This window comes from Chiloscyllium punctatum, chromosome 4 (assembly GCF_047496795.1).
Source record: "Chiloscyllium punctatum isolate Juve2018m chromosome 4, sChiPun1.3, whole genome shotgun sequence".
NCBI classification, from domain to species: Eukaryota; Metazoa; Chordata; class Chondrichthyes; order Orectolobiformes; family Hemiscylliidae; genus Chiloscyllium; species Chiloscyllium punctatum.
Window position 1 is genome coordinate 6,797,367 of NC_092742.1, and position 19,498 is coordinate 6,816,864.

At 43.0% G+C, this 19,498-nt stretch overlaps 1 protein-coding gene across 1 annotated transcript in view; it reads left to right on the top strand.

The window, feature by feature from the left end:
* brf1b (BRF1 general transcription factor IIIB subunit b) overlaps positions 1-19,498 on the top strand; it is a 482,080-nt gene that overhangs the window by 249,802 nt on the left and 212,780 nt on the right. The gene's annotated exons all lie outside the window — the stretch shown is intronic.

The following is a 19,498-nucleotide window of genomic DNA, read 5'->3' on the forward strand; positions in this document are numbered from 1 at the left end:
TAAAAGCGCCAACGTTTTATTTGTCAAACCTTGGGTGTCATGACACAAGTCTCAAACATCATGCAAAAAAATTACTGATTGCGATCTGCAGTTGATATGACTCTAGTGTTCTTTTCGTTTAACCCTTGCAATGCAGTATTAAAGGCTACAAGTTTAAAAGTACTCCATAACACTGGGTTTAACAAACAGTAAAATCTGAATATTATCGAGTGGCCCTGTTGATGATGAAAGCACATTTCTATTGATTTAAGGCATATGGCTGCGTTATCACTAAAACCTAGAATAGAAACACTGTTGGAGGTACTATCTTTCAGGTGAGGCATTACTGGAATGCTCCATCTGCCCCCTCAGATGGACATCAAAGATTCAATGAGGCTCTTGTTTTTCTAAGAGGAGAATTGCATTATCTGGTGTGGCTAGTTCCTGGGAGTGATGATCACCAACAATATGTCTTGATCCACTTATGTTTATGCTACAGTCAAGAAAGCACAACAATGCCTCTACTTCCTCAGAACGCAAAGGAACTTCACAGCATGTCCATAAAGACTCCAAGGAATTGTTATAGATGCATCATAGAAAGCATCCTATCGGGATGCATTAGGGCTTGGTATGGCAACTGCTCAGCCCAGGACCATAAGAAATTACAGAGAGTTGTGAACACAGCTCAGTCCATCACCAACTTTCCATCCCATTGATTCCAAATATACTTGCTGCCTGAGGAAGGCAGCCAAAAAATTTGGTGACAGTGATCACAACTGCCACACGTTTAGCAAAGCCTTGGAAAGTGAAAGGAGCAATTACCGAGGGAAGGTATTCAATTGAGGAAAAGGAGATTATGATGCTATAGGACGGGAGTTGGGAAGTATAGACTGGGAGTATTTGTTCCACAGAAAGGGCACAGCAGACATATGGAGACTATTTAAGGAGCAGTTGTTGTGAGTGATGCACAAGTTTGTTCCTCTGAGACAGGTGAAAAGGGGTAAGATTAAGGAGCCTTGGATGACGAGAACAAAGGAACCTCTTGCCAAAAGGAAGAAGGCAGCGTACGTAAGGTGGAGAAAGCAAGGACCTAGCACAGCTTTAGATAATTACAGGCTTACTAGAAAGGAGCTCAGAAATGGACTGAGGAGAGCCAGGAGGGAGCATGAAAAAGGCTTGGCAGGAAGGATTAGGGAGAACCCAAAGGCATTTTACTCATACATGAGGAATAAGAGAATGATCAGGGAGAAGGTAGGGCAGATCAGGGATAGCGGAGGGAACTTGTGCGTGGAGTCTGAGCAGAAAGGGGAAGCCCGAAATGAGTTTTTTGCTTTGGTTTTCACCAAGGAAAGGGAACTTGTAAATGAAAACTTAGAGGAGTTGGGATATAGTCTTGGTCAGATCAAGATGGATGAAGTTGATGTGCTAGAAAATTTGGAAAACATTATGATTGAGAAGTCCCCAGGGCCAGACCAGATTTATCTTAGGCTGCTCTGGGTAGTGAGAAGAGGTTGCTAAGCCATTGGCGAGGATATTTGTCTCCTCACTCTCCACGGGAGTCGTACCAGAGGATTGGAACGAGGCGAATGTTGTTCCTCTTTTCAAGAAGGGGAATAAGGAAATCACTGGCGATTACAGACCAGTAAGTCTTACGTTTGTGGTCAGCAAAGTTTTGGAAAGAATTCTGAGGGATAGGATTTATGACTATTTGGAAAAGCACAGTGTGATTAAAGGCAGTCAGCATGGCTTTGTGAGGGGCAGGTCATGCCTCACAAATCTTATTGAGTTCTTTGAGGAGGTATCAAGACAGGTCGATGACAGTCGAGCAGTGGATGCGGTGTACATGGATTTCAGCAAGGCATTTGATAAGGTTCCCCATGGTAGGCTCACTCATAAAGTTGGGAAGAATGGGATACAAGGAAATTTGGCTATCTGGATTCAGAATTGGCTGGCTGACAGAAGGCAGAGAGCTGATGTAGATGGAAAGTATTCTGCCTGGAGGTCAGTGTTGAGTGGGGTCCCGCAGGGCTCTGTACTTGGGCCTCTGCTCTTTGTAGTTTTTATAAATGACTTGGATGAGGAGGTTGAGGGGTGGGTTAGTAAATTTGCAGATGACACAAAGGTTGGAGGTGTCGTCGATAGTATAGAGGGCTACTGCAGGCTGCAGCGCGACATAGACAGAATGCAGAGCTGGGCTGAGAAATGGCAGATGGAGTTCAACCTGGATAAATGCGAAGTGATGCATTTTGGAAGGTTGAACTCAAATGCTGAATATAGGATTAAAGACAGGATTCTTGGCAGTGTGGAGGAACAGAGGGATCCGGGTGTGCAAGTACGTAGATCCCTCAAAGTTGCCACTCAAGTGGATAGGGTTGTTAAGAAAGCATATGGTGTTTTGGCTTTCATCAACAGGGGTATCGAGTTTAAGAGCCGTGAGGTTTTGCTGCAGCTCTACAAGTCCCTGGTGAGGCCACACTTGGAATATTGTGTCCAGTTCTGGTCGCCTTACTATAGGTAGGATATAGAGGCTTTGGAGAGGGTGCAAAGAAGGTTTACCAGGATGCTGCCTGGACTGGAGGGCTTGCCTTATGAAGAGAGGTTGAATAAGCTCGGACTTTTCTCTCTGGAAAGAAGGAGGAAGAGAGGAGACCTGATCGAGGTATGCAAGGTGATGAGAAGCATAGGTAGAGTCAATAGCTAGAGACTTTTCCCCAGGGCAGGATTGACTGGTACGAGAAGTCATAGTTTGAAGATATCAGGAGGAAGGTATAAAGGAGATGTCAGAGGTAGATTTTTTACACGGAGAGTTGTGAATGCATGGAATGCGTTACCAGCGGTGGTGGTGGAAGCAGAGTCATTGGGGACATTTAAGCGACTGCTGGACATGCAAATGGATAACAGTGAGCTGAGGGGTGCGTAGGTTGTTACTATATTTTACATTAGGATTAAATCTTGGCACAACATCATGGGCCAAAGGGCCTGTTCTGCTTTGTACTTTTCTATGTTCTAAAATGAGTGCAGAAAAGATTAACTAGGATGTAGTTTGACTGGAAGGTTTGAGTTATAAGGCAAGGCTGGGACTTCTTTTCTGATCCATGAGAGACTGAGGGGTAACCTTATAGAGATCTATAAAATCATGAGAGGCATATTGATAAGGTAAATAGCCAACAGTTTTTCCCCATGACAGAGGAATCTAAAATCAGAGGACAAAGGTTTAAAGTGAGAGGGGAGAGAGTGGCAGTTTTTTTCACACGGAGGTAGTGGTGGTGGTGAGTACAATGTTTTCATTTCAGAAACATTTGGACAAGTACATGGATGGGATAGGGATGGAGGGATATGGACCAATTGCAAGCTAATGGGACTAGTTTACTTGTGAAAACTGGGCGGCATGGATAATCTGGGTTGAAGGGCCTATTTCCATGCTGTAAACCTCTACAATTCTATAATATAATCAAAGATCCCTCCCACCCCAGTTACAATCTCTTCTAACCTCTTCAGTTGGGGCCAGAAAATAGAAAAGCTTAAGCGCACATACCAACGGATTCAAGACCAGCTTCTTCCCCACTGTTGTTAAACTTATGAATGCACCTCTCAAATTTTCAATTTGATGTTGATCTCACTCTTCGTGCACCTTCTCTCCAGCTGTAACATTGTATTCTTCGCTCTGTTCTATTACCCTAATGCATTTTGAGTGTTATCATCTGTCTATACTGCATGCAAAACAAAACTTTTCACTGGGTACATGTGACAATAATAAATCAAATCAAATCAAATCAAAAGTTACCTCCTAGCAAGGTTTGGCCATTTGCCATTATATCTTCTTATGTCATCAGTTTGCCCTTTTGCTTGATAACATTCCTGTCAAATACTCTGGGATGTTTTACAACCTCCTGTTTAACCAATCTATTGGAGTTCTTTGAGAAAGTAACGTGCTGTGGATAAGAGGGGACTGTGGAAGTGCTGTACTTAGATTTCCAGAAGGCACTTGATAACTTTGTGCAACAGTTGTTGAAAATAAAAATTCATGATTTAGGGGCTAACGTTTTGCTACAGACAGAACTCGCTGGCAGCAACCAGAGACATAAATAGTTCTTCTGGGTTAACAAATCACACTTGATGTACTTCACGGATCTGTACCAGGGCCTCAACTTGTATAATTTGCATAAATGTCTTGGATGAAAGGGGTGTCTAAAGGCATCGCTGCTCAATTTGCTGATGAAACAAAAACAGATAGGAAAGTAAGTTGTGAAGAGGTCACTAGGCTAGAAACGGATATCAGAGTTGAGAGTGTGGATCGGGAAAAGCACAGCAGGTCAGGCAGCATCCCAGGAGCAGGAGAATGGACGTTTCAGTATAATCGAAATTTTGGGCATAAGCCCTCCATCAGGAATTGAATCAGCCCTGATGAAGGGCTTATGCCCGAAACTGAGTCTCCTGCTCCTTGGATGCTGCCTGATCTGCTGCGCTTTTCCAGCACCACAATTTCGACTCTGATCTCCAGCATCTGCAGTCCTCACGTTCTCCTAGAAAAGGATATCGATGGGTTGAGTGGGGAGGAGAAGATCTGACAAATGGAATATAATGTGGGAAAATGTGAAATTGTCCATTTTGGCAGGAAGAGTGAAAATGATGCATATTATCTAATGCTGATGTACTGCAGAGCTCTGAGATGCAGAGAGTTCTGCGTGTCCTTGTGCATGAATCTTAATAAGTTAGTAGGTAGGTTCAATAAATACTCAAAGGTTCAAAATGTTATCAGTTATTGAAAGGTTAACGTATGCTTCAGTTACACCTTAAGCTTACAACTTAAGCATTGGTGAGACTGCATCTGGACTACTGTGCACAGTATTGGTCACTTTAGTTAAGGAAGGTTATAAGTGCATTGAAACAGTTCAGAGGAGGTTTACCAAATTAATGTTTAGTAAAGACAGAGTGCCTTATGAGGAAAGGTTGGACAAGCTAAGCTTCATTGCTGGAATTTAGAACTGGAAGAGGTGACTTCTTTGAAACAGGAGGTCTGGTGGAGAGGGGTGGGGGGAGCTTGACTAAGTAGATGTGAGAGGATGCTTCCTGTTGTGTGAGAATCTAGAACTCTTTTTAAGTAAGCAGTAGATAGATTCTTGACAAAGGGGTGAAGATTTATGTAGAATAATCTGATCAGCCATGATCTTATTGAATGACAAGCAGTCGCTTGTTCCTAACTTGAATGCTATGTAAAAGTACCATATAAAGACATTGTGCTATTCATTAGGGGTTCTGATGTTGTTTGTTTCAGAATGCTTGACTCTTTTGGGCATCTTCATAGTGTTCTGTCAAAGAGTGAGAGAGCTACATAACGTCTAATGTTAGCAGGTACTTCTGGAACCAGAAGTCAACATGTTGGCACATGTTAGTGTGCATGGCCCTCATACAGTTCACAGCCAGGAGGCATGTGTGAATGTCTGCTGCATGAGAACAAGATTGTTTAGGCACTTATCCAATCGTTCCACACCTCAGTAAGTTTTAATGCACTGTCTAGTGGAAGAATGGCCACATGAGTGCACCTAGGCGGTATGGTGGCTCAGTGGTTAGTCCTGCTGCCTCACAGTGCCAGGGATCTAGGTTTGATTCCAGCCTTGGGTGACTCTCTGTGTGGAGTTTGCACATTCTCCCTGTGTCTGTGTGGGTTTCCTCTGGGTGCTCCAAGTTTCCTCCCACAGTCCAAAAATGTGCAGGTCAGGTGAATTGGCCATGCTAAACTGCCCATAGTGTCCAGGGGTGTGTATATTAGGTGCATTAGTTAGAGGTAAATGTAGACTAATAGGGTAGGGGAATGGGTTTAGATGGATTAGTCTTTGGAGGGTCAGTGTGGACTTGTTAGGCCTAATGGCCTGTTTCTACACAGTATGTCTTTGAGAGGAGAGTTGCGGAGAAGCTACTACTTCTATTGCCAGAATGCAGACCGCGAGACATGATCTTAGAATCAGAGAAATGGCAATCAAGAAAGAAATCAGGAAACAGTTTTCGCACCAACAACTGGGGACTTGACTGAATCATAATGGTTAACATCACAACATCAGTGGCTCATCTGGGTCATGTGATGAATTCATAGGGAAATAAGGTAATAGTCTCTCAGCATGGAGCCAATTGGAGTCCCCTAGCTCTTAAAATGTCGTCTTCATATTAAATAGTATGTTTCTCCCCCACCCTGCCAAACTCCCCTCCCCTATATTCTTTGATCCTCATTTTGAGGTGTTGACTATTGGGGTGCAATATCATAGACTCAGGCTGTAGACCAAAACCACTTTAATTAAGGATGGTGTATGATTATCTCCACTCCTTCCCCACCACCAACTCCCCTCGCCCTGGATATTCCCATTGTAGCCCAGCTGTGATCAGCTAATTTGACAGTCTGGGGATTTAAACCAGTGACAGGTTTAGGCAGCAGACAGGCATATTATTTGTGAAATAGACACTGAACCAGCAACACAGGAGTGCAGTCACTTAAAAGAAAAATGAAAGTGTTATTACAGAGCTAAGTGATTGGAATTGAGTACTCTGAGATAAAGAGCGGCTTGCTCTTTCTTTAATCATACACCATCATGAGTAAAATATTCCTATTTACAGGACTTATAAACCACTTCAGAAGAACAGATGTGTTTGCATATACAGGACTCTGGATCTTCAATAAGTTCAACTCTCTGATAAAAAGAAGGGACAGAACTTGCATTTATTGATAAAACACATTTTGTAACCTCATTGTCTCCCAAAGTGTTTAAAGTCAATACACAACTTTTGAAGCGGTCACTATTTTGATGCAGGAACCAAAGGAGTCAGTTGCTCTCAGCAAGGTTCTAATAAAGGCAATGTGATAAATGACCAGCGAGTTAGTTTAATGTTGATGAATGTTGGTCAGGATGCTCCTCCATGGAACAGATTATGTTCCCTTCCAGTGTCAGCAAATGAGAACCCAGTGCATTTGAAAGATGGCATGTGTGGAAGTGCAGCACTCCTTTGTAATGCACTAGGGCATTAGCATGGATTATCTATTCAAGTCTTTGGAATGGGGACTTGTGCCCACATCTTCTCACCGTCACATGTACACACTCACCGAGTCATTGTTAGGGAACATAGTGTACTTTCAAACTGATTTTGCATATGTTTTTCAAAAATTGGTACATTGACTGATGAGTTATTTTTCCCTTCCTGCTTAGATCCCTAGACTGTTACAGTTGCTGAGTGTTCTATTGCCCAAACATCAAGTTAGCAGCTATTGGCTGTCTGCGAGCTTGCAGTGCAGTGGTATCCTGTTCCTGTATGTGTGCAGCAGGATATGCACACATTTGGGTGTTACTGAGTTAAATTCAGGAGTTGGAATCGTCCCCACACTCAGCACAGATAGGAACCAAATCCAAGATGTGTTCAGTCCTTCCGGCTGTCACTGAGCTGATTTCGTTTTTTTGTGCCTAGAAATATGTGTCAATAGCTACTAGTACTGAGATTTCATGTATTCCTCTGCATTGAAATTCCATAATTCCAAGAATTTGTTCACGAATTATTGCAAAACTGACTAAAAGTGAAACAATTCGCTATGTTATGAATTTCTTTGTTACAGTTGTGTAGCACTTTGTGTCAGGAGAGGAGGAGGCAGTAATGTTGGTCTTTCCAACTCTATTAATTCCATACTTGTTCAAAGAGCAGCTTTGTATCCATCTCTTCTCAGTATCCTTCTTTGACGTCTAATCTCACTAACTAGATAAAAATGAGAAACCCTGCTTAGCTGTTTTTAAAAATTTATTCACTGGTTGTGGGCATTGCTGGCTGGGCCAGCATTTATTGCCCATTCCCTATTGTCCTTGAGAAGGTGGTGGTGATCTGTTGTCTTGAATTGCTGTAATCTTCAGATATGCTAATATAACTGTGCTGAGCATGTATTTTTCACTTGCGTCCCAATAGCCTACCACCATGTTTTAACTTGAAATAAGGGAAATAGTGTTTTGATCACTGACCAGCAATTGAAGTGGACCAGTCATGTTGTTATGATCCCAGCCAATATTATTACCGGTCAACTAAAATCAAAGTACTGTGGATACTGGAAATCTGAAATGTGACCAGAAAATGCTGGAGAAACCTGACAGGTCTGACAACATCTGTGGGGAGAGAAACAGAGTTAACATTGGAGTCTAGTGTGATTCTTCAAAGTACCAAAGACTGGACTCGATCAATGGTATATTCTCTGCCTGGGATGAGTACTGCTCTAACAACAATAAAATCAGGATGAAAAGGAATTTATATGGTGGTGATGTTCCCATAGTTCTCCTGCTCTTGTCCTTCTAGATGATATAGGTTGTGGGTTTGCAGATGCTAAAGGAAGCAGAGTAGACTTTGGAGATGTAGAATTCATGTCAGGGAATTCCTGTTTCAGTTCAGAGGAGCCCCAGGCAGAGACTAGATAGGCTTGGCTTGTTTTCTTCAGAATAGAGAAGACCGAAGGGGGACATGATTGAGTCGTATAAGATTATGAGGGGTATGGACAGGGTGAATAAAGAGCAGGTGTTCTCCTTGGTTGAAGGGTCAGTCATGAGAGAGCATTGTTTTCGGGTAAGGGGCAGGAGATTCAGAGGGATTTGGGGAAAAAAAAAGCTTTTTTTCACCCAGTGGGTGGTGGGAGTCTGAATACACTGCCTTGGAAGTTAGTGGAGGATGGAAACCTCACAACCTTGAAAAAATATTTGGATGAGCAATTCAAATATCATAACATTCAAGGATATGGGACAAATGCAGGAAATTGAGATTAGCGCACTTTTAAATGGTAGTTGTTGATGCAGAGTCATAGAGTCATAGAGATGTACAGCACAGAAACAGACCTTTCAGTCCAACTCGTCCATGTCGACCAGATATCCCAATGCAATCTAGAGCCACCTGCCAGCACCCGGCCCATATCCCTCCGAACCCTTCCCTTTCATATACCCATCCAGGTGCCCTTTAAATGTTGTAATTATACCAGCCTCCACCACTTCCTCTGGCAGCTCATTCCATACACGTACCACCCTCTGAGTGAAAACGTTGCCCCTTAGGACTCTTGTATATTTTTCCACTCTTACTCTAAAATATGCCCTCTAATTCTGGACTCCCCCACCCCAGGGAAAAGACCTTGATTATTTACCCTATCCGTGCCCCTCATGATTTTATAAACCTCTATAAGGTCACCCCCCAGCCTCCAATGCGCCAGGGAAAACAGCCCCAGCCTGCTCAACCTCTCCCTATAGCTCAAATCCTGCAACCCTGGTGACATACTTATAAATCTTTTCTGAACCCTTTCAAGTTTCACAACATTTTTCCGACAGGAAGGAGACTAGAATTACATGCAACATTCCAAAAGTGGCCTAACCAATGTCCTGTACAGCTGCGACATGACCTCCCAACTCCTGTGCTCAATACTCTGACCAATAAAGGAAAGCATACCAAACGCCTTCTTCACTATCCTATCTAATTGTGACTACTTTCACAGAGCTCTGAACCTGCACTCCAAGGTCTCTGTTCAGCGACTCACCTGTGTATAAGTCCTGCTAAGATTTGCTTTCCCAAAATGCAGCACCTCGCATTTATCTAAATTAAACTCCATCTGCCGCTTCTTAGCCCATTGGCCCATCTGATCGAGATCCCGTTGTAATCTGAGGTAACCTCCTTCGCTGTCCACTACACCTCCAATTTTGGTGTCATCTGCAAACTTACTAACTGTAACTCTTATGCTTATATCCAAATCATTTATATAAATGACAGAAAGCAGTGGACCCAGCACCGATCCTTGTGGCACTCCACTGGTCACAGGCCTCCAGTCTGAAAAACAACCCTCCACCACCACCCTCTGTCTTCTACCTTTGAGCCAGTTCTGTATCCAAATGGCTAGTTTCTCTGTATTCCATGTGATCTAACTTTGCTAACTGTCTTCCATGGGGAACCTTGTCGAATACCTTACTGAAGTCCATATAGATCACTTCTACTGCTCTGCCCTCATCAATCCTCTTTGTTACTTCATCAAAAAACTCAATCAAGTTTGTGAGACATGATTTCCCACGCACAAAGCCATGTTGACTATCCCTAATCAGTCCTTGCCTTTCCAAATACATGTACATCCTGTCCCTCAGGATTCCCTCCAACAACTTGCCCACCACCAACATCAAGCTCACTGGTCTATAGTTCCCTGGCTTGTCCTTACCACCCTTCTTAATCAGTGCACCAAGTTAGCCAACCTCCAGTCTTCTGGCACCTCACCTGTGACTATCGATGATACAAATATCTCAGCAAGAGGCCCAGCAATTACTTCTCTAGCTTCCCACAGAGTTCTAGGATGCACCTGATCAGGTCCTGGGGATTTATCAACTTTTAATGTTTCAAGACATCCAGCACATCCTCCTCTGTAATATGGACATTTTTCAAGATGTCACCATCTATTTCCCTACATTCTATATCTTCCATGTCCTTTTCCACAGTAAGTGCTGATGCAAAATGTTCGTTTAGTATCTTTCCCCATCTGCAGCTCCACACAAGGCCGCCTTGCTGATCTTTGAGGGGCCCTATTCTCTCCCTAGTTTCCCTTTTGTCCTTTATGTATTTGTAAAAACCCTTTGGATTCTCCTTCACCCTGTTTGCCAATGCTATCTCATGTCCCCTTTTTGCTCGAGTCGATGGGTCTTTTCTGTGCTGTACGACTCCATGAATCTATGAATGTAGAAGACTCCTCAGGAGAGTACGGTTTCACCCGTGGCCTAATCTGAGAGGGAAATCTTATCTATTTGATTCCATCATATGTGTTTTCTCCGCCTGCTACAGCACAAATCAGCAGAGATGCATGACTGGGCTATCTTCTCATGAATGGATGTCGTAAAGAGTTAGAGAAGATATTTGAATACTAAGACGTCAGCAGAGTCCTGCAGATGCTGGAAGTCTGAAATAAAGGCGGCACAGTGGTTAAGCACCGCTGCCTCACAGCGGCAGAGACCCAGGTTCAATTCCCGCCTCAGGCAACTTTCTGTGTGGAGTTTGCACATTCTCCCCGTGTCTGTGTGGGTTTCCTCCGGGTGCTCCAGTTTCCTCCCACAGTCCAAAAATATACAGATTAGGTGAATTAGTCAAGCCACATTGCCCGTAATGTTAGGTGAAAGGGTAAATGTAGGGGAATGGGTCTGGGTGGGTCGCTCTTCGGAGGGTCGATATGGACTTGTTGGGCCGAAGGGACTGTTCCACGCTGTAAGTAATCTAATCTAATCTAATCTAATCTAAAAGTGTGAAATGCTGGAAAGGGTCCTCTTGACCTGTAACATTAACTCTGTTTCTCTCTCCACAAATGTTGTCCGACTTGCTAAATATTTCCAACAGTTTTTACTTTTATAACATATTTGAATTGTCACCCCTCCCTCTTCATAAGTAAATCACTTTACAGTGAATCATACTCAGCCTTTTGGTATCTCAACAGCTAAATTGGTGCCGTTGTTGTGCAGAGTACGCGTCAATCGAGAAACCCTGCAAACCTTTGGCCTTCTCTAATTGTGGCTTCTTGGTGCAACCCTAATTTCATCACCCCACCATTGATGTCCTTGTCTTTAGTTGCCTGACCTCAAGCTCTGGAATTACATCCCTAAATCGTTCTGTGTGCCTATCTATATCTCTCCTCTTTTGAGACAATCCTTTAAATTAACCTATTTGGCCAAGGTTTTATTGACTTGTCCAAATACTTCCTTGTAGAACTGAGTTTTGTTTTCATGACTTTCCTGGGGAGGCACCTTGGGACGTCTTGCTGTGTTATAGGCACTATATAAGTGCAAGTTGATTGTTTCTGAGTATCTCTGCAGTTGGATGTTAACAGTATTCATTGCTCATAGCTAATGACGTTGAAACAGTTTCTTTTAAGATTGGGTTCTGGACAGGATATTAAGAATTAACTACATTGTACAGATGACCACCTTCTCAAGGGTAACCAGGGACAGGCAATTAATGCTGGCCCAGTCAGCAGCACCCACATCCCACAAGTGAATAAAACAAATTATTGAATCAGGGTTAACTAGAATGAAAATTTGCACCTTCAAGCCTTATTGATTCAGTTTCATTCCTACAGTTATCCAGTAGTTTTCGTGGTCATTTTCGGTAGTTCTCATTCACAGATGCCGATATTTATTGGCTTTTTGTTTTATGGTAGATTACTTGCCTGGTTGGGGTTTGTATTGAGTATTTTGGGTGAGAGTTTGAGAGTGGCATGTGCTGTCAGTGAAGAAGAGACATCAATTTAAAATAAGGTTTGGAAAGATTGTTTTAGTCAGATAATTTTTTGAGCATGGAATGTTTGCCACAGGGAGTGACTGAGAAAAAGACAATCACTGCTTTTAAGAGAAATTATGGAGAAGCAGAGGGAGATGCAGGCTGTACACACAGCATAGGGTCGTGGAATTAGTTTTGGACTGCCCTAGCAAAGAGCTGGTGTATGCATTGCTGTGCTGTAGGCTCCTGTGGTTCCAGTTACTTGCCTGTTCCAGTCAGGATGGCGCTAATAGTGTCACAGTTGGCCTCAATCACTCCTGGGCCAGGGAAGTGAAAAATCAGCCAGGGTTCATGTCCTCGACTACTATCCAATAGCTTTTGCAGGACACAGAGCTCCTGAGGGAGGAAGAAGAAAAGCAGGGAATGTTTTTAGAAACTGCTTCTGTACCGTGGAAACCAGATACACAAAATGACATTCATGAAGTGAAACAGGCCTTTCATTGAGGTAGGAGCTGAGCTCAAACTCCTGGGATTCTTTGCGTTGGAGCTGGAAACAGGAGTGGCTGCAGCAATGTTTGAAAGGGAATATTATAGTGTCTGGTAGAGGGAGGAAGCTGATGTTGCTTTATGAAAGATTGGTTGTAGCTCATGGTAACTTGTCATTTGAAACTTGATGTTGCAGAGTTTGACCGAGCTCTAAAGATCATGTAAAATCCGTGTCATTTTGTACATCACATACTCTCATTTGTCTGATTGTGTGCTGTGCCTCCACTCTCATAAAGGATTAGACAAACAGAAGTCTGTTCTTTCAGTCCGGGCACAGCAGAGCAGGCTGTCTGTATCCTAAGTCAGTTTCCATTGGAGACACATAGTTTAAGTAATTTTTTTAAGATGTGTCAGCTGGGACTTAGTAGCAACCTTGTTGCTAAATCAAAGGGTTGTAAGTTCAAATTCCAGTCCAAGACTTGAGTGCAAATTCTAAGCTCACGCTGCAGTGTAGAGCTGAGGGAGTACTGCACTGTCAAAGGTACTTTCCTCCAGGTGACATAGAGTCATAGAGTTATACAGCACAGAAGCAGACGTTTGAATCCAACATGTCCATGCTGACCAGATCTCCTAAATTAATCTAGTCCCATTTGCCAGCACCCGGTCCATATCCCTCCAAGCTCTTCCTATTCACGTACCCATCCAGATGCCTTTTTAAATGTTATGATTGTACCAGCCTCCACCACTTCCTCTGGCAGCCCACTCCATACACACACACACCACCCTCTGTTTGAAAATGTTACCCCTTGGGTCCCTTGTATATCTTTTCCCTCTCACCTAAACCTGTGCCCTCTAGTTTTGGACTCCCCTACCCTGAGAAAACAGCATGGCTATTCGCCTTATCCGTGCCCCTCGTGATTTTATAAACTTCTATAAGGTGACCCCTCAGCCTCCCATGCCCCATCCTATTCAGCTTCCAAGCACTCCAAACCCGGCAACATCCTTGTAAATCTTTTCTGCTATATCCAGTTTCAAGTTTCACAACAATTTCCATATAACATTGAAAAGTGGCCTACGCAATATGTTGTATAGCCGTAACCGAACATCCCAACTTCTATACTCAATCAAGGCAAGCATACCTTCTTCAATATCTTGTCTACCTGCGCCTCCACCTTCAAGGAGCTATGCGCCTGCACCCCAAGGTTTTTTTGTTCAGTGACGTTCCCCAGGATCCTCCCATAAGTATAAATCCTACCCTGAATTGACTTACCAAAATGCAGCACCTCACTTTATCTAAATCAAATTCTTATCTGCCACCCCACAGCCCACGGGCCCATCTGATCAACGTGACATTATACCCTGAGATAACATTTTTCACTGTCCATTATGCCAGCAATTTTGGTGTCATCTACAAACTTACTAACCATTACTCCTATATTCAAATCCAAATCATTTATATAAATGACAAAAAGTAGTGGACCCAGCACCGATCCTTGCAGCATTCCATTGGTCACAGGCCTCCAGTCCAAAGTACAACCCTCCACCACCACCACCCTCTATCTCTTTTGAGCCAATTTTATATCCAAATGGCTAGTTCTTTGTGGATTCCATGTGATCTAATCTTGCTCACCAGTCTTCAGTGCAGAACCTTGTTAAACACCTCACTGCAGTCCATATCAACAACAACCACGATTTTGCCTTCAATCTTTTGTCACTCCTTCAGAAAACTCAATCAAATTAGATTAGATTAGAGCACTTACAGTGTGGAAACAGGCCCTTCGGCCCAACAAGTCCACACAGCCCCGCCGAAGCGCAACCCACCCATACCCCTACATTTACCCCTTACCTAACACTATGGGCAATTTAGCATGGCCAATTCACCTGACCTGCACATCTTTGGACTGTGGGAGGAAACCGGAGCACCCGGAGGAAACCCACGCAGACACTGGGAGAACGTGCAAACTCCACACAGTCAGACGCCTGAGGGGGGAATGAACCCAGGTCTCTGGCACTGTGAGGCAGCAGTGCTAACCACTGTGCCACTGTGCCCCCCGTAATTAGTAAGACAAGATTTCCCACAAAGCCATATTGACTATATGGATGTAAGTTAGCTTGCTGAGCTGCAAGGTTTGTTTTCAGATATTTCGTCCTCATGACTCGGTAACATCATTAGTGAAAGTATGATGATGTTGCCTAGTCATAGTGAGGAAACGTCTGAAAACAAACCTTCCAGCTCAGTAAGCTAACTTAAATCCATATTACCAACTGGAGCTACAAATCTCAAAAATGGTTACCATATTGCCTATCCCTACTTAGTCCTTACCTTTCTAGATACATGTAAATCCTGTCCCTCAGGATTCCCTCCAACAGCTTTCACCATTGATGTCAAGCTCATTGGTCTGTAGTTCCCTGGCACATCCTTACCACCTTTCTTAAAAAAAATGGCACCACATTAGCCACCCTCCAGTCTTCCAGTACCTCACCTATTGCTATTGATGATACAAATATCTCAGCAAGGGTCCCAGCAATCTCTTGCCCAGCTTCCTGTAAAGTTCCAGGTAACACTTAATCACATCCCAGGGATTTATCCAACTTTATGCATTTTAAGATGTCCAGCCCCTCCTATGTAATATGGACATGTTAAATAAAGGCTCCACCCTGTCATCTTAAGTGGACTTAAAAGATCTTATGACATCTTTTCGTAGAAGAGCAGGGGAGTTATTGTAAGTGTCTGGCTGATGTTGATCCCTCTTTCAACATCACAAGAAACAGATAACCTTTACATTCTCCCAATACTGTTTGCTGTATTCAAATTAATTGCTACATATCCGACAACACCACAGCGAATGCGCTTATAAGTACCTCACTGTCCATAATGTCAGCAGTTGGCAGGCTGTAACAAGTGGTGTGTCACAGGGATTTAACGCTGGGCCTCAAATATTTATATCTATGTAATTAATTTGATGAAGTGGCCAAATCTGTGATTGCAAAGCAAGTTGTGAAGAGGATTTTAAGGCATTGGATCACAAGTGAGTTTGGGACCTCTCTTGAAGCTCAGTTACTGGGGAGTTCAAGTGAGTACCAACAGCTGTGAGGTTCCTTCAAATCCTTGAGTTTTGTTTAGGCCGCTTTGGCCGATTGAACAAGGTTTTAGAGGCCTGATCACTGTTGCAAAAAAAAATTGACAACCATGCATTTCCTTTTATTTTCCCAGATAAAACCCTGCTGTTTAAACAAACTCACCCAAATGCTGAACACTTCCCCTTGCCCACTGCTCAGCTGCTAATCCCTAGCTCCCTGCCCAACTCAGGAGGTAAAACAAAACTCCCTCACCCTGCCAGAGTCGCATGAAATCTGAGGCATTAAAATTGGATCATGCAAGAAAATAAAATTGGGAAGAGTTGATATAAGCAGTGTGCGGAGGAATATTGACAGGTTAAGTGAGTGGGCAGAGATTTGGCAGATGGTGTTATACTGTGGGAAAGTATCCAATCATCTAATTTAGTTCAGAAAAACAGCAAGCACATTATTTAAAGAGACAGAGAGGCCTGTGTGTCCCAGTACCTGAATCACAGGAATATTGTACAACAAGTGATTAGGAATGTGAGGGAATTAGAATATAAAAGTAGGGAATGTTTTACTTTAGTTGTAGAGATCATTGACGATGACACTTGGAGTACGTGGAGTTGGAGGTTTTGAGCTACAGGGAGAGGCTGAATAGGCAGGGGCTGTTTTCCATGGAGGCTGGGGGCTGACCTTATAGAGGTTTATAAAATCATGAAGGGCATGGATAGCCAAAGTCTTTCTCCTAGAGTAGCAGAGTTTAAAACTCAAGGGTGTAAGTTTGAGAGGGGAAAGATTTAAAAGGGCACTGTGGAGTAACTACTTCACGCACAGGAACAAGCTGCCAGAGGAAGTGATTGAGGCTGGTACAATTACAAAATTTAAAAGGCATCTGGTTGGGGACATGAATAGGAAGGATTCAGAGGGGTATCACAAATGCTGGCAAATGGGAAGAGATTAATTAATGATGTCATGGATGAGTTGGACCAAAGGGTTTTTTTCCGTGCTGTACATCTGAGTCTATAACTTTATACTGTGTACAGCTTAGTTTACTTTAATTAAGAAGGGGTGTAATTGTGTTAAAAACACTGCAGTAAAGTTTCTAGAAGTTAAGCTAGAAGCAAAGATCATTGAAACTCAAGGCAATACAAAACTTACTATTATCCTTGTGAACCTTCATTGCACTCTTTTCTAAGACTGGTATATCTTTCCTAAGCATAATGAAAGAGAAACTCATCAGGTCTGGTAGCATCCATGGAGAAAGAAATGTTTCAAGTGCAATATGATTCTCCTTTCAACTGAAAGATGCTGGGAACACAAGCAGGAGGATGGAAGGACACAGCAAGCCAGGCAGTCCCAGGGGGTGGAAAAGTCCATGTTTTGGGTATAACCCTTCTAGGTATAGAACATAGAACATAGAACATAGAACAATACAGCACAGAACAGGCCCTTCGGCCCACGATGTTGTGCCGAACTTCTATCCTAGATTAAGCACCCATCCATGTACCTATCCAAATGCCGCTTAAAGGTCGCCAATGAGTCTGACTCTACCACTCCCACGGGCAGCGCATTCCATGCCCCCACCACTCTCTGGGTAAAGAACCCACCCCTGACATCTCCCCTATACCTTCCACCCTTCACCTTAAATTTATGTCCCCTTGTAACACTCTGTTGTACCCGGGGAAAAAGTTTCTGACTGTCTACTCTATCTATTCCTCTGATCATCTTATAAACCTCTATCAAGTCACCCCTCATCCTTCGCCGTTCCAACGAGAAAAGGCCGAGAACTCTCAACCTATCCTCGTACGACCTACTCTCCATTCCAGGCAACATCCTGGTAAATCTTCTCTGCACCCTCTCCAAAGCTTCCACATCTTTCCTAAAGTGAGGCGACCAGAACTGCACACAGTACTCCAATTGTGGCCTAACCAAAGTCCTGTACAGCTGCAACATCACTTCACGACTCTTGAATTCAATCCCTCTGCTAATGAACGATAATACTCCATAGGCCTTCTTACAAACTCTATCCACCTGAGTGGCAACCTTCAAAGATCTATGTACATAGACCCCAAGATCCCTCTGTTCCTCCACCTGACTAAGAACCCTACCATTAACCCTGTATTCCGCATTCTTATTTGTTCTTCCAAAATGGACAACCTCACACTTGGCAGGGTTGAACTCCATCTGCCACTCCTCAGCCCAGCTCTGCATCATATCTAAGTCCCTCTGCAGCCGACAACAGCCCTCCTCACTGTCCACAACTCCACCTATCTTCGTATCATCTGCAAATTTACTGACCCACCCTTCGACTCCTTCATCTAAGTCATTAATAAAATATTTGAATATGTAGTAACGTGGGGGTAGAGGAGTAAATGGAACAGATGGTAAAGGTGTCCTGGAACAAAAGGCAAAATGAGTGCTAATATACTAGAGAGCGGATGTAGTTGAAAAGTAGGTTTTAATAGCAGAAGCTAGGTCAGCTCCACTGAACATAAACACATGCAATTAAGACACTTGGGGGTTTTGGGGGATAGGGAGGAGGACAGAGGACAGCATGGAGTGATCTAACTTCGTGTCATCTGTGCATTTGGAAACATCCCCTCGCCCAAGTTTATTTATATGCTGATAGGTTGAACCCTGAGAAACACAATGTGTCATATCCCTTTACCCCAACTCTATATCCAACCATGTCATAAGGTTGCTTTCAGTTTTGTGTGCTTTCATTTTTGTGAAAAATCTTTTCATGTTGAACTTTTCAAATTTCTTTTGAGTTCAGCATTCATAACGCACCTTAATCAACTGGGATAGTTATCTTCTAAAGTAGAGTTAATCTATGCTCACTCACTTTGAATAATTGGTGCTTGTCCAGGAGCTCCACTTCCATCCCCGCTGATGGATTCCAATAACTTTTATTATAGCTCATATGAAACTGAAGTCTGCAGTTACATGATTTATTCTTTAAATAGTGAACTGATATTTGCATTTTTAAAAAAATCCACATGCACAATTCTTGAATTTATAGAACTTTGAGAAAGGTTATGCCTGCAGCATCTGCAATTCCCTTACCTAGTTTTATAATATTCTACAGTGGAGATTATTAGATTCTGGGAAATTGTCCACCTTAGAGTTCCACTATTTCCTGTATAACTTTTTTATTTTACTTCTTTCCTCTAAGCTTCACCTTTTCATTTTGTTTCACTCAAATCCCTCCACTTTACAATACTTAGAAGGTATAGTTACTAAGTTTGCAGATGACACCAAAATTGGAAGTGTAGGAGACAGATTACCTCAGATTACGATGGGATCTTGATCAGATGGACCAATGGGCCAAGGACTGGCAGATGGAGTTTAATTTAGATAAATCTGAGGTGCTGCATTCCAGAAAGGCAGGAGTGGTAAGGTTCTGGGGAGTGTTGCTGAACAAAGAGACCTTGGAGTGCAGGTTCATAGCTCCTTAAAAGTGGAGTCGCAGGTAGATAGGATAGTGAAGAAGGTGTTTGGTATGTTTTCCTTTATTGGTCTGACCATTGAGTATAGGCGTGGGAGGTCATATTGTGGCTATACCAGACATTGGTCAAGCCACTTTTGGAATATTGCGTGCAATTCTGATCTTCTTCCTATCAGAAAGCTCAGGGGTGAACTTATCGAGGTTCATAAAGTCAGGAGGGGCATGGATAGGATAAATAGACAAAGTCTTTTCCCTGGGGTGGGCGAGTCCAGAACTAGAGAGTATAGG